Source organism: Octopus bimaculoides, chromosome 3 (assembly GCF_046866305.1).
Source record: "Octopus bimaculoides isolate indiv1 chromosome 3, ASM4686630v1, whole genome shotgun sequence".
Classification (NCBI taxonomy): Eukaryota; Metazoa; Mollusca; class Cephalopoda; order Octopoda; family Octopodidae; genus Octopus; species Octopus bimaculoides.
In genome coordinates this window covers 111,534,013-111,551,512 of record NC_142930.1, presented here as the reverse complement: position 1 = coordinate 111,551,512, position 17,500 = coordinate 111,534,013, and positions in this window count along the sequence as shown.

Sequence of the window (17,500 nt, the reverse complement as noted above, 5' to 3'; positions counted from 1 at the left end):
TAACAATCACTGTCTTACCTATTTCCGATTGCTTTTTCTATGTTATTTAAAGTAAAATGTTTAAATGAAAGTCGCGTTCGTTTCAATAGTTCTTGTTCTTGTTATTGTTCTAATAATAATTAAAATAATAATAATTAAAATAATAATAATAAAAATAATAATAATAATAATAATAATAATAATAATAATAATAATAATAATAATAATAATAATAATAATAATAATAATAAGTAAATAAATAAATGCCCGGATGCAGTACCAGGCAGTGGCTCTCATGGCTTCTGATCTTAATTGATTGGAAGTGTTATCATGTACATTATTTTGTCTTGGTATAAAAGATGGGCTACAGCAAACATTTTGCTTAATACCACAGATTTACTTGTCAGTTGTTTGACCTTAATCAGTTGAGCATGTCCCTTGGTGGCTGACGATATGTGCATCTCTGATCACGAGCAGAAGTAGTGGGGGAGCATCATAGCCATGTGTTGAGAGGAACTCTTTGGGGTTTGAATAATTCACCTTTGGAAACATGAGTGTTTTGTTCATCATCCTTAAACAAACCTTATTCAGGGACCTTTTGAGCGGGATGAGCTACTCGACCTCAATAAAATTCTAACTGGGCCCCACCTGCGAGGTCATGCGCTGTTTATCTTGATATGAGATCACCATGTCACGCACATATGGTTGTGATGCATGTCCTTGGTGTACCCTTATCAGACGGGTAGTCATGATGGGTATACTGGGCTTCGTATATTTTACCCCAGTGTCTCTTTGATGGCATGCACTGCTCTCTCACTAAATAATAATAATGATAATAATAATAATAATAATAATAATAATAATAATAATAATAATAATAATAATAATAATAAAAACAACATCGAAAAATACCTTAGGAATGAGAACCCAGATTCGAAATTTTCTCAAGACACCTGAAGAAGGCTGGAGGGTATATCAGCCGAAACGTTGTGTTAACAACAAACAAGATGAGGACAAATATCCGTCAATTGTAAATAATGTAAATAATATACATAATTCCTCATCTCTTAAATATAGAACTGAAATAAGATAGAGTTTTTATGCTCTTTTTTTTTGTTCTGGCTACAAAATCATATATAGTGATGTAGCAGCAGCAGCAGCAACAGCAGCAGTAGTAGTAGTAGTAGTAGTAGTAGCAGTAGTAGTAGTAGTAGTAGTAGTAGTAGTAGTAGTAGTAGTAGTAGTACATTCATTGCTGATTTCCGAATACAGCAAGGTTTTCTGCGTTTAGCGAACAACATTGAAGTACATGGACTTTAAGAAATGAACTATACAAAGTTTAAGGAAGCTAAGAGCAGTCAGGGGGTGGAGGGTGGAGTAAAGGCTAGAGGGTTGGGAGGGGAATAAATGTAAATTAAGTAGAAATACAAGGAGAGCAATTTCCAAAGATGGAATAAGGGAATGATTAAGTATTAAAAAAAAAAAGAAATGAGGGGGAGAAAAAAAAATCACGCGAAAAGACGAGTGTGGAGATGAATTTGAGAGGAAGATGCATCATATATAAAGAAAAACGGTAAAAAAAAAAGGAGAAACGAACTGGGGGTGAAAATAGAGGAAAGGAAAGAAAGAAAGAAAAGACAATCGTGATAAAACCATTTCCAATGAGAAAATAAAATATGAATATAACTATTAGGAGGCTATGGAAAAAGTGTGAAAATATATGGAAAGAAAGAAAGAAAGGAAGAAAGAAAAAGAGCGAGGGAGATAGAGCGAAGTCATGTGAGAATGAGAAAATATGCTATGTTGAGAATCCAACCTCATGAATAATTCATAAAATGATATTCCCTATAGAAGATGTTGTTTGTTGCGTTCATTTTTTTCAAAAAAAAAAAAAAGAATTTAAGCATAAATATTGCCCTGAGAAGAGAAAAAAAAAATCTTTTTTTTTTACCAAAACAATAATGTTCCCATGGCGATGGATCAGAAGAAAATGTCAGGAGCCTTAGTTTTTCTCCCTGATGGCTTCCTACTTCGACACAAGACTACATATTTAATGAGAGAGAGAGAGAGAGAGAGAGAGAGAGAGAGAGAGAGACGGTGGGGAGGAATAGGATTGCATGTGATATTCAAGCATTTTCTCAAAGGTAATTAGCAACATAAATGAAGTGAAATAGATTCAACCAAGAATCAAAATTACGTCACAGAATATGATCACGAAAACATTACTTTTTCTTCCAAAGTGCACAAGAGATAATTTCCATCTTGTGATTTTTCTAACGTTATTTTTGTCATAATGGTCGCAAAATCTATAAGAAAATTGTTATTTTTAGAATGATTATCGCTTATATTATGATAAAAGCGTAGGAGTTCTCGTATCTCGTATTCATTGTTGAATGCGGCCTCAGAATAATGCAAGAAGGTGGTGGAGGCACAATAGCCCAGTGGTTAGGGCAGCGGACTCGCGGTCATAGGATCGCGATTTCAATTCCCAGACTGGGCGTTGTGAGTGCTTATTGAGCGAAAACACTTAAAGCTCCGCGCGGCTCCGGCAAGGGATGGTGGCGAACCCTGCTGTACTCTTCCACCACAACTTTCTCTCACACTTACTTCCTGTTTCTCTTGTACCTGTAATTCAAAGGGTCAGCCTTGTCACACTGTGTCACGCTGAATATCCCCGCGAACTACGTTAAGGGTACACGTGTCTGTGGAGTGCTCAGCCACTTGCACGTTAATTTCACGAGCAGGCTGTTCCGTTGATCGGATAAACTGGAACCCTCGACGTCGTAAGCGACGGAGTGCCAACAACAACAAAAAGTAAGAACGTGCGTGACTCAGTGGTTAGGCTATTCGGTTCACGATTGTAAGGGTCGTCAGTTCGATACCTGGTGGCGCATTGACATAAAACTAGATACTTTTTTTTATTCACATTACTCCAAAAACCACTCAGCTGGCAAAAGTGAGTCGAAGATGCACGTATTTCAAAAGGCCAGCGTTCTTACATTCTTTCATGCTGAAATCGTGAGAAGTACATTATGGATACGCGTGTCTGTGGAGTACTCAGCTATTTTCACGTTAATTTCATGAGTAAGCTCTTCCATTGATCGGATCAACTGGAACCCTCGTTGTCGTAACCGTCGACCTGCCAGTTAATGCTGAATGCAGGTCTACCTACACACCAGCCAATCAGACAGGATGCTTCCAATGTTAGATGTGTAGTCCTGCCCATACTAACCAATTGTGATTGGAAAGGTGTTGGCCTCGTTAGTTGATTAGCCCAGACCAGGGTCTTCCTGCCCACACTGGCTATTTGTGGATTGAATGAGACACGCTTGTCATTAGCTGATTAATCCTGGCCCATCTCTGCTTAATCAGAATTTCAACTCAGGATGCAAATAACCAGAATAGATAGTACGAAACAACTCGTCTGGTCCGCTAGTATTTCTGTCCGCTAGTATTTCTGTCCATTCATCATCATCATCATGATCATCATTATTATTATTATTATTATTATTATTATTATCATCATCATCATCATCATCATCATCATCATAATCATAATCATCACCACTATCATCATCATTACATCATCATCATAATCATCACCATCTTCATCATCATCATCATCATCATCATCATCATCATCATCATCATCATCATCATCATCACCATCATCATCACCATCATCATCATCATCATCATCGTCATCATTTAACATCCGTTTTTCCATGCTGACATGTGTTGGACAGTTTGACAACGTGCTGGCAAGCCGTACAACCACACCAAGCTCCAAGTGTCTACTTTGGCACGGCTTCTACCGCTGGCCACCCTTCCTAACGCCAACCACTTTACCGAATGCTTTACTGGGTGCTTTTTTTAAGTTGCACCAGCACCAATGTCATTTACATGGAACCATCATCCACAAAATATAAACCCAAATATGATCTCATAGAGGCCCAAAATCTTTCCCAACTTCTCCTTATCACCATTATTATATCTCTTCCCAGCTCCATCCCGACCACTCTCTTCTTCTCTTCTAAAATTTGAGTAGACATTTAGCCCCTCTGCAGCAAGAAACCTATTCTGCTTTGGGCCCTTCTTTCATATTTTAACCCCTCATCTCCTCGCGTTAGGTAGCACATCTCAGGTTTAGTAGTCCTGTGCTAGTGCCAAAAAAAAGGGCACCCAGCAGATGGTGTAAAGGGTTTGACGACAGGAAAAGCATCCAGACATCCTAGTTATACCAAAGCTGTCTCTGAATATATCATGCTGTCCTTGGACACAGGAGATCCTGGCAAGCCGTCCAACCAATTTTGGCATTCAATGTTGATGATGATGATGACGACGATGATGACGACGATGATGACGACGATGATGAAGACGATGATGATGACGATGACGGTGATGATGATGATGATGATAACGGCGATGACGACGATGATGCTGATGACAATGATGACGACAATGATGATGATGAGGATGACGACGATGATGAGGGATGGCGATGACGATGATGACAACGGTGACATGTTAATGAGGATAAAGATGGTGATGACATCGATGGCGATGATGACGACGATGACGATGATAATGATGATGACAATGATGACGACAATGATGATGACAACGATGATGTTGATGCTGATGATACAAACATAACGAAAATTAGTGAAAGAGAAACTAGAGCGTGAGAAAATGTCTGAGGATGACTAAGAAAGAGGATTAACGGAGGTCAATGCACTTTGGGGAAAGATTAGAAAGAGAGAAACTAAGATTGTGATTGACAATGGATTTCTATGTTCTAGCTCAATCTTATTGTTTATGTTGATCTCCAATCACGTATCTTAATCAACACCTGATAATATTGGTGATGAAACCGAACATACAGGTGCAAAACTAGTTCAATATATGTGTTAATACGTTAATAATAAACTGTTATTTATAATAATTAAATAGCAATGTGGTTTAACTGAGAAACGTCTACAGTAAACCGTCACCCTATCGCGGTTCACCCATCGCACACTCAGTACGTCGCGGATTTTTCCGGCTAATATATGTAAATTTACATCGAGGATTCCTCGGTATATCACGGGTTTCTGCGGCCGGTAGGTATTTATATATATATTTGTTCCGTTTTTAATTATTTCCGTGGGAGGTTTTGGAACGTAACACGCGCGATAGTGGAGGGATTGCTGTAATTAGATCCATATTAGAGGAACGGTTTACATTTAGAGAGAAACAAAGGAAAGGAGAGATAATATGTTGTAATGTTATTCGATGCAGTTAAACCTTGACTTCTCCAAAGCATTTTCATAAGTTTACCCCAAAAAATCCGTCCTGAAAACACATATTAACCAATTGCGCAAAGCAAGGAGATGATTGGGGAGCGAGACAGGTGGCACATTGCTGTACACAAGAAGACATGCCCACCACAACAGAATTGACATCCTAAAACCAAAGTGCTTCACAAAAAACATTGGCGCGGGTGCTGATGCCACGTAAAAAGCACTGGTCCAATGTAAAAAGCAACCAGTCCACTCTATAAAGTGGTTGTCGTTAAGAAGGACATCCAGCTGTAGAAACCATGGCAAAACAGACTGTGTAACCTGGTGTGGCCTCTGGCCTTACCAGTTCTTTTCAAGCTATCCAACCCAGCCATGCCAGCATAGAAAACGAACGTTGAATGTTGATGATTATGACGTAATTTTAACTTTTCCAGACCGAATAGATGATTTATGCTAATTAGTCAATGGGGGAACATTTTCTAATCTTCTGGTGCAAAATATGGAGCTGCTACCTCACTGCATATAATTCTGAACTTCAGGATGATAAACAAATAATTAACTTTAATGAAATAGTTTTCTAAATTTGATAAAGGGCTCTGCCTCAATCATCGAGTCTTTCCTCTTCCTCACAACTATCTAAAAGGGCTTGTCAGTTTGCTTCATGGCCCCAGTAGATAAAACGATTGTTTTCAGGCTTTCAGCTAACCCCTACTTCAAACATTCTGAATAACATAAAGCTTTCCCTGCATAAGTCTTGAGTTTCTCTGGCGGTTTGAAAAAGTTGAGGATGTGTTCCATATATGATGCACGGACGCCAGGAAAATGTCGTGTATCAAATATTGGTTTCAATTTTGGTACAAGGCCAATCATTTCAGGGGAAGAGGTAAATCAATTACCTGGTGTTTATTTTATCGACACTGACAGGATGAAAGGCAAAGTCGACCTCGGCAGAATTTGAACTCAGAAGGGTAAAGACCAGCAAAATACCGCTAAGCATTTTGCCCAGCGTCGTCACGATCCTGGCTCACCACCTTGCCTGTATTAGATATTAACTAATTAACTCTCTAATGATCTTAACACAAAAAATAATTACTAGTTTATTAACTCTCACCGTGCTAATTAAATTTTGCTGGTGTTGTAATTGGCTAATCATATGCAAATCAGTTCTCGCAATATTCTTCTATTGGTCCGCAAAAATAAAATTTGAATTCTAATTGATATGAAATCTGGAGAATTCCAGAAAGTGGCTCCATTATGGAAAATGACTGAAATCTCTTCTCGCATTTCAAGTGCACATGCACGGAATTAATCAGATCCAATTATGATGGTTAATAATATGCAGTGGAATAATTCAAAAGAATTGTCTGTGTGGTAAGTAGCTTGCTTGCCAACCACATGGTTCCGGGTTCAGTCCCACTGCGTGGCACCTAGGGGAAGTGTCTTCTACTATAGCCTCCTACTGACCAAAGCCTTGTGAGTGGATTTGGTACATAGAAACTGAAAGAAGCCCGTCGTATATATATGTATATATATGTGTGTGTTTGTGTGTCTGTGTTTGTCCCCCCCCCCCCACCATCGCTTGACAACCGATGCTGGTGTGTTTACGTCCCTGTAACTTAGCGGTTCGGAAAAAAGCGACCGATAGAATAAGTACTAGGCTTCCAAAGAATAAGTCCTGGAGTCGATTTGCTCGACTAAAGGCGGTGCTCCAGCATGGCCGCAGTCAAATGACTGAAACAAGTAAAAGAGTAAAAGAGTAAAAGAGTAATCATTAAAAACAGAGAGTGAAGACACTGCAAGATGATAAATAAGTCATCATCATCATCATCATCATCATTTACCGTCCGTTTTCCATGCTGGCATGGGTTGGATAATTTTACAGGATCTAACACACTAGAGAACTGCACCAGGATCCGATCGTCTGTTTTGGCATGATTTCTATGACTGGACGCCCTCCCTAATGTGGCACCTTTCCTAATACCAACGATTTTACAGACATTACCGAATGCTTTTGACATGGAACCAGCAAGAGAGCTCTGTACGTGATACGGGCATGGGTGCTCTTTAAGTGGCACCAGCACGGATCCTTTTTTACTTGACAATATTTAATGAAAATGAAGACGGGGAAATGGCAGAATCGTTAGCGCAGCGGGCAAAATGTTTAGCAGCATCTCATCCGTCTTTACGTTCCGAGCTCAAATTCTGCTGAGGTCGACTTGCTTTTCATTCCTTCAGGATCGATAAAATAAATACCAGTTGAACACTGGGATCGATGTATTCGACTCAGGGCGCTGAACCCTTCGTGCAAGGTAAAAAGGGACCGTGATGCCTGGTGCCCTGTTGTACTCAAGAAAACCCGAACTCCGCATCAGAAATGTTAAGACTGGTCCATACTGTGGTGTAAAGCACTTCTGGAAGTGCCACGTAAAAGCGCTCGTGCAGTGCCACGTAAAAGCACCCGTGGAGTGCCACGGAAAAGCACTCAGCACACTCTATAAAGTGGTTGGTATCAGTAAAGGCACCCAGTCGTAGAAACCATGCCAAATCAGACCGGAGTCTGGAGCTTGCCAGCTCTGGTCAAACCGTCCAATCCATGACAGAATGGACAACGGACTTTAAATGATGATGATGATGATGATGATTATGTATGTATGTTTGTTTTATTATATCGCATCGTATCATATCGTATCATATTATATCCTACCATACGTATGTCATATGATATTATATCATATCATATCGCAACATATAATGTTATATTATATTATATCATACTATATTACATTGCAGGTCACAAGGTGTAACTAATGTACCTAAATCAGAGCAAGAAGATACATTATTATTTGATAAAACGATCAAGAATTTCTCCACAAGAAATCATTACATAGAAAGTTTTCGATCCATGAATTCTGCATGGATTCCCAGAAGTTCAGTCTGACACTACGTGAAGAGAAAACATTTTGTAGAATTAATGACAAAATTGAATTCTCAATAATATTCCTCTTAATATGACAATTCATCCAAATTTGAATTTATTAAATAGCAAAATTAAATTACAGTTGTTCATATTAAATTTAATTTATGAGCTGTGGGTTAAATATTTTCTACTTCTTCTGCAATGAATGGCCCTAAACCAGAATAACCACATCGCATACTGGTAGTCATATTTTGCTGTACAACTGGTGAATAGAAGGGGATTCCTGTTAACGAGGTGGTATCAAAAGGTTCCCGGACTAGTTATGTTTAAAGCAAAATAGCTTATTTACCTAAGTGTTAATGTCATCTCATTCGAAATAGTCACCTTGCGCAGTAATACACCGGTCCCAACGTCCCTACCACTTTTGAAATCCGGCCTGGAAGTCGTTTGCCGTAAGCGAGTCGAGGACCTTCAGCGATTCATTCTGGATCTCGACAACCGTGTTCAAACTTAGGAATGAGAACCCAGGTTCGAATTTTCCCCAAAACACCTGATGAAGGCTGGAGGGTATATCAGCCGAAACATTGTGTCAACAACAAACAAGATGAGGACAAATATCCGTTAATTGTAACTAATGTAAATAATGTACATAAATTCCTCATCTCTTAAATATATTATATATCATAGTTTCAAAACGAAGTGCAGTGTCCATGCTAGTAATTAATACCTAGATACCAGCTGCCAGGAATATGTTCAATACATAAATTTATATGTCCAATAGTGTTGCAATACTAAACTTAGTAGTTATTTAAGCAATGCATTCGTGGGTAGTTGCTGGATTGGATGTGGCCCTGACGAAAGAGCAATAACTCTTGAAATATGTATATACACTCAGTACCTACTTTTTCTATCTTCGATTGCGTTGTTTACATAAGCGTATTTGCATACAGAACGTCGTAATAGTCAGTGTTAGCTTTAAATTCTATTGAAAATCTGTAGAGATAAACTTAAACGTATAAAATGTAATATTCCCTTTTCATTTATTTATTTCCTTTCATCTCAAGAAATAAATGAAAATTGAATGTAACAGTTACATGACTAAGATGGCTCTTTTTATCCTAATTGTTTAATTTTTAACACAAGGTCTCAGATCGATTCACAGGCTAAACAAATAGTACTACAAAATCAATATAATGCTTTGTGTTCTATGTATGTATTCAGGGGAAAATAACATCAAGTGGCATGAGCTTAAAGAGGAGTCTAAAACCCATTCACGGAGATCTTAACATATCTTACACATTTTAACATGTTATGCTTTCTTTTCAAAACCATAGAATGCGAAAATACATCAGGATCATTTTTCTTTGATCTCAGCAGGTTCATAGAAAGATTCAAATCTAACATTACGAAATAATAAGTCATTTAACACTGAATTATATGCTTCCATTTCTTAGTGCAGAGTTTTGGTTATTGGAATTGAAATTACTAACATGTCTAAAACTTAATCAACTTCGACAGCTGCAATTGTATGTTGTAAATTATAAAGAATTATTGTTTTCAAAGATAGTCATCACAAAATTGTCGTTACTCCAAGGCGGCGAGCTGGCAAAAACGTTAGCACGCCGAGTGAAATGCTTAGCGGTATTTCGTCTGTCTTTGCGTTCTGAGTTCGAATTCCTTCGAGGTCGACTTTGCCTTTCATCCTTTCGGGGTCAATAAATTAAGTACCAGTTGCGTACTGGGGTCGATCTAATACCCCAAAATTTCAGTCCTTGTGCCTAGAGTAGAGACGAATATTGTAGTTATTCCTTGTCTTTTCATCCATCAGTGACTGCAAAAGACGCAAAGCGATCTTGCAGAAATCGTTTCAAGTGTTTACCGTTTACTTGTTTCAGTCATTAAGCTGTGGCCATGCTGGAGCATTGCTCACAAGAATTTTGGTTGAATGAGTTAACGCCATTCTTTTTAAGCCTAGTACTTGTTCTATCGGTGTCTTTTGCTGAACTGCTATGTGTGAACAACACACAAACAACAGTTGCCAAGCAGTGGAGGGGGACAAACACAGACACAAAGATACACACACATACACCCACACACACGTACACACACATGTACACACACACAACGTGCCTATTTCAGCTTCTGTCTATCAAACTACACATAAGGCTTTGGTTGGCCCAAAGCCATAGTAGAAGATTCTTGTCCAAGGTGGCATGCAGTGGGACTAAACCCAGAACCCTTTGATGGAGAAAGAAACTTCTTACCACACAGCCACACCTCTGTAAAGCTTGTACATAATATTTATTTATACTGTTGAACCAAGTGAAATCATAGTTGTAGCCGAAGCCAGTGCCACCTGACTGGTACCCATACCGTTGACACATAAGAAGCACCATTCGAGCATGATTGATGCCAGTGCCACTGGACTGGAACCCATGCCGGTAGCATGTAAAAAGCACCATTCAAGTGTGACCCATGCCAGTGCCGCCTGACTGGCTCTCATGCCGATGGCACATAAAAAGTATCCACTACACTCTCGGAGTTGTTGGCATTAGGAAGGGCATCCAACTGTAGAAACTTTGCCAAATCAGATTGGAACCTGGTGCAGCCTCCCGGCTTGCCAGACCCCAGTCGAACCATGTAACCCATGCCAGCATAGAAAACGGACGCTAATCGATGACGACGACGATGATGATGACTGTACAGAGTGCTATATTTTCAGATATTTTGACAACATTTAGCAGATGATAATTTCTACTTCTATTTTCCATTTTCTTTCTTAATAAGACCATATCTCTTTCTCTCATGCTCCTTCATTTTCTTCCTTCCCTCCCTGCTAGTTCTATTGGCTCTTCGTTTTTTCAGTCTCCTTCTTTCATAATTTCATTATTTTACTCTGGAAGAAAAAAGCAGATAATAGTGTTTTACTAGAGGACATCTTTGCATTTTTTCATTAAACAAAATAGCTTATGTAATGAAGAAAAAAACTTGTTTGATAGACTGATATTCCCTGCTACAAATTATATTCCTGTAATTTATTGTGAATTACTTGAAGCAAATATATTTTATAATCCATGGGAGAGGTGTGTTGAAAAATTAGCTATAAAGGAAAATTATCCATTATTGTACGCAGAAGAGGTGGTTGTCCTGTTATGTATTAATATAAGCAAAGCCAGAAGCATTGAAAAACTGATTATAAAACAAATATGTTGTGTGAAAGATAATACGATATTGACGAATGATTAATATTTTAATTATACCAGCATGTATAAAAGACAACTCCTCATAGGTTCCAGGCTTATTAAAACTTCTCATCAAATCAAGTACACGTGAAAACTTTTTTAAAGTTTTGTTATATTTGGGGTTGGCCAGTTTGCTAATAAACACATGCTTGCTTGCCTCGTGCTTTTGGTTGATGGAGCTGGGGTCATCCCAGGTTAGTTGTCCCAAAGATGTCATCATGTGCAGAAGTGAATAGGTTCACCAATGCTCTCCCTTGCTGATGGTCCCATGCCAGTCCCTCTGCATCACCCAAAGCGACGTTGAGCCTCAGGAAAACTTTCTTAATCGTTTCCAGTCATCTGGTGCAGGACCTGCCACGAGGCCTTTCCCAGCCCACGGCTGTTGTGTTGAATGAGAGTAAAGCCGTTTGTGGGATGATCTGGTGGGAGACAGAGGACATATCAGTACCCTGAAGATTAACCGCAGCTGCTAGGGTCTGGCTGCTGGGGTCATTTACTCCTTTCGGAAACCCTTTGGTGCTACTAATCTATCTCTCAGAAGGTAAAGCTTCACATCTACAAACATCAACACTCTTTATTCTCCTCTATGAAGCAGAAACGAGGCACCTCTTGAAGTCCCTGGTAAAGAGGATTGACAACTTTGATAGCAGAACCCTGAGAACCATTGAGAACATCAGTTGGTACCATCAGATTTCTAACAACGAACTGCATGCACACACGAATCAGGTCACAATCTCCCACTTCATAGCTATTCATCACAATAAACACATGCATTATTTGTTTGATATTTACTTTATTATTATTATTATTATTATTATTATTATTATTATTATTATTATTATTATTATTATCATTATTATTATTATTATTATTATTATTATTATTATTATTATTATTATTATTATTATTATTATTATTATTATTATCATTATTATTAATATTTCATTTGCTTTGCACAGCTTCTAACACTGGAGATGTACTACAGTGTCGGCTGTTCACTATTAGTGAACTAAGGTAACACACCTTATTTTTCGAGCGTCATCCGGAGTATTTGACTGGCTCCAAGCAGTGCTGTTTCCTGCAAGTGCTCCATACTTATTGCAGCCCCTATTTGCTCCATGTAACTCTCAAGATTTTTTCTTACTGTTCCCGGGGCTCCGACAATTATTGCTACTACTACCACCTTTTTCATCAACCACAACTGCTTCACCTCCCAAGCTAACCTGTCATATCTCTCAACTTTTCTTTCTTCCTTATCGCATACCTTGTTGTCAGCTGGGCATGCTATATCTATGATTCAGCATAGTTTGCTTTCTTTCTCAATTAACACTATGTCTGGATTCCTATTCTCTATCTCATGGTCGCACTGAATCATAAAATCCATCATTTTACTGATTTTTCTTGGCTAGTGTTTTTTTATTGCTAAATGCAACAACGTAATAAGCATTGTTTTTATATGGATGTTGAACTCAAATCATTTCTCTCAGTAATTTGTACCCAAGTGTGGACATGCAATAGGAAATGGACAATACCAGCTGGAAAAAAATAGAAAAAGATAAAGTGGTAACTAGAGAACTTTTGAAGTTGATAAGGGTTAAATAATTAGAATTCTTCAGTCTATTCACAAGCCGTAAATGTAGAACATCAAATATATTTGCTAAAATACTGAATAACAAACAGAAAAGATCATATAATTGTACATTTAATGTTGGTAGATGTGTTATTGGACTTGTAATGTATGAAGCCTTACAACAGCAAATATTTATTTGTCATATGTCCCTTCAAAACAAATTAATAAATTTCATTATACACAAAAACTAAAATAATAAATGATTTCATAAAATAGAAATGAAAACAAACACTTGTCATAACACTCAATGTATGAGCATTCATTGTTCACTCAGTTTTTCTCTTTCTTTCTATGTGTGTACACTAATATATATTAATAGACTGTTTCAAGTGGTTTACAGATTTAATATATCAAGTAAAAGGAGACAGTCAGAATTTTGGATAATTATTTATTTAGGGATTTCATCTTGTTTTGGAGAATCATCAGGAAAAGTAGTTTTACAGAAAATTTATGGCTTCGGCCCACTTATGAGTACCCCTCATTTATTGGACAATGAACTTTGCTTGTGAAGACCTATTGATGCAAGTGTAAACAAATCAAAATCGCTGACGTGGCTGATGACAGTACCGTCTGATTGGCATTCGTGCCAGTGGAACGTTAAAAGCACATCTGAACGTGATCGTTGCCAGGGCCGCTGATTGGCTCCCGTGCCGGTGGCATATAACAAGAACGATTCGAGCGTGAGTGTTGCCAGCGTAGCCTTAGCAGCACATGTGGCGGTGGTACGTAAAAGGCAACATTCGAGCGTGGTCGTTGCCAGTGCCTCCAGACTGGCTCCCATACAGGCTCCCATACGTAGAAAACACCTTTTGAGCGTGGTCGTTGCAAGAACTGCCTGACTGGTCCTCCTGCCAGTGGCACGTAAAAGCACCCACTACACTCTCGGAGTGGTTGGTGTTAGGAAGGGCATCCAGCTGTAGAAACTTTGCCAGATCAGATTGAACCTGGTGCAGCCTCTGGTTCACCAGTCCTCAGTCAAACCGTCCAACCCATGCAAGCATGGAAAGAAGACGTTAAACGATGATGACGATGATTTATATATAAGTGAGTTAGTTTAAAATATCTGGAGTTGAACTGGGAAGAGAATGTTTTTGTGCTAATTCAAAGAATCCTGGAATAGATGAAAATAACTGGAAAATGATAACACAAATGAATTTATTTTGACAATACAATTCTATAAAATCAAGTTATATTACTAATCTGGGAACCAATCTTCTTCTCAACACTTACTACATGTTTAACAATAAACATTAATAAACATAAACATACATGAAATTCAATTTTATTTGAAAAGCAAGAAGCACATTCACACTCATATCCATACTCATGGATGCATGTGGCTGCGTGGTAAGAAGCGTGATTCCCAACCACATGGCTCTAGGTTCAATCCCACAGTATGACACCATGGTCAAATGTCTTCTACTATAGCTGCAGGCTGACCAAAGTCTTGTGAGTGGATTTGGCAGACAGAAAACTGAAAGAAGCCCATCATATATATATCATCATCATCATTATTGTTTAACATCCGCTTTCCATCTAGTATGGGTTGGACGATTTGACTGATGACTGGTGAACCAGATGGCTGCACCAGGCTCCAATCTGATCTGGCAGAGTTTCTACAGCTGGATGCCCTTCCTAACGCCAACCACTCCGAGAATGTAGTGGGTGCTTTTACATGTCACCGGCACGAAGGCCAGTCATATATATATATGTGTGTGTGTGGGTGGGTGTGTGTGTGTGCGTGTGTGTGTGTGTGTGTGTGTGTGTATGTATATGTTTGTGTGTCTGTATTTGACCCACCACTGCTGCTTGAAAACAAGTGTCACTTAGTTTACGTCCCTGTAACCTAGTGATTTGGCAAAAGGGACTGATAGAATAAGTTTTGGGTTGATTCAATTAACTAACAATTCCACGGAGTTGTGCTCCAGCATGACCATAAAATAATGACTGAAGCAAATAAGAAATAAAAGATAAAATGAAATAAAAACATGAAAACTATATATTTCGAACGGGAATTTGGTAGCGCCACCTCTAGCCAAACAATTATTCTGTTCTGATGAAGGAAATAACCCGGAAATTGCCATACACAGATATTGTTTTGAGCTGAGTGGGGGTGCTAGATTCCCTTGTTCGAAAATATAAGGACACAGATCATGCTGTATAGCCAGCTGGAGATGATTCTCCTGGGACTAAATTACAGCAACATTCATCCTAAACCAGGAATGCCATGTTATGTTGGCAAACAATCTTTACTCCAAACTACTGTTGCTAAATATCTCTCGTTGTGAGATTTATAAATAATAATTTTCTAAAAAACATGAAATTCAAAATGTCTGCAAATATGAAATCCAAACGAATAATTTCAATTTCAGTAATTAATTTTTGAGTGATTATGTATTTGTAGAGTAGTTTCCCGTCTTCATAAAAACATACAATAAACTCCCATTATTATTATCATCAACACCGTTAGGAAAAATAGAAACAAATCATGATAAAATAGATATTAGCAGACATGAAAACAAATGAGGCCAAAAGCAAACAAAAATGTGTAATTTTAGTAGAGCAGGATTTGCAACTGGTGCAAGGAACAAATATTTAAATATCAATGACTGTCTTGAGAAATTACATCTGGCATTTTGTGTAGAAATGTCTTTTGCATGAAAAGAGAAGCCAAATGAAGGTATCAAATATTATTTCATATTGATTTTGTTTGATGTGCGAGACACTTTTATGAGAGGGACACGAATGCAAATATTGGACGTCAACAAAACCTCCTATCTCTTTGTGAAGTATGCGTTGAATCTCTTTAGAAACTGAACAACAGCTAAAACAACAACAACATCAACAAAAATTGACAATTATAGGATAAACAACAGCGATAATAATGCTCGACGGCAATAAAGAAAAATAATGTAAATAAATAAAAATAAATAATGATACAAAATTTGCCACGTTTTCTAATAATTTTTTTCTTCTTTATAAATATATATATACTTTTTATTAACCATAATTTTATTCCTCCTTGTAATTTATTTTTAGCTTTCTGTATGAAATAATAGATTAATTATTTGTAAAACCACCATTTCTTGCTTAAAATTCATTGCTGAGTTGCTGAAAAGCTTGCACAAGGACATATGAACAGACAAAGAAACATCTAAAAAAAATATACATAAATTTATTGGTGGCTGGAACATTATTACATTGATGCTTAATTATGCAAATTAATACACACTGACACATTTAAATATACACACAGGCACAAAGACACACATACGCACACCACTAAACTTCCAAAGACAAGACACCAATATCAAAGCATTGTCCAACCTAATTAGGTTTCCTTTGAATAAAACCAAACATTATCAAAGTAATTAATCCTCACAAACTATGAATCCGCAAACACTTTAGAAGGCTGAAGGACAACCTGAATAACGAAACTAAGAGATAAGAAATTCACTATCGAGCATAACATATGTGCACTCCCATCGTCAGCTGCCCAAACAGATATCACTGTGGTTTTGACACCTGAGCGGTATCATTCAATAGAGCAGTGTCCACAGTGTTAAAAACATAAACACTGCCTGGGAATCTACCAGCTTACTACTCCAAGTAGCAGCACAAGAGTAAACAAACAGTGATAACTTATTGCTACAAAATATTGCTTATATATATATATATATATATATATATAATATATATATATATATATATATATATATATATATATATATATATATATGTGTGTATATATATATATATGTATATATATATATATGTATATATATATATATATATATATATATATATATATATATATATATATATATATATATATATATATATATATATATATATATATATATATATATATATATATATATATTTTGAGATCAGCGACAGGTTGTCACTGGAAAAAGCAGATAATATTTTGCATGTGGAATGAGCTTTTATCACTAGCTCATGATTATCACACACTGATAATAGGTTATTACTCAGAAACCTGGATCTGTGTGTAAGGCTAGTGATGGGAACAATGATGTCCTCTTACCAATACTAATCGGACACAGCTGGAGGAGATGTCCTCCTGCGGCTAAAAACAACAGTAGCATCATCCTGTATGGGACCACAACATTTAGTCTTACAATATATATATATATATATATATATATATATATATATATATATATATATATATTAGGTTGGTGCATAATTATTACGGCTTTTTTTCAACAAATTTTATTCAACAAAAACAATAACATGTAACAAAAACCTCTTTAAATGATTATTCTGGAGCATGCTCACCGTCTACTTCAATTACTGCTTCCCACTTGCTTGGCAGACGGTCAGACCATCATCTAAAGTTGTTTTTGTTAAATATTGTTATTGATTTTGCTGAATAAAATTTATTGTAAAAAAGCCATAATAATTATGTGCCAACCTAATATATATA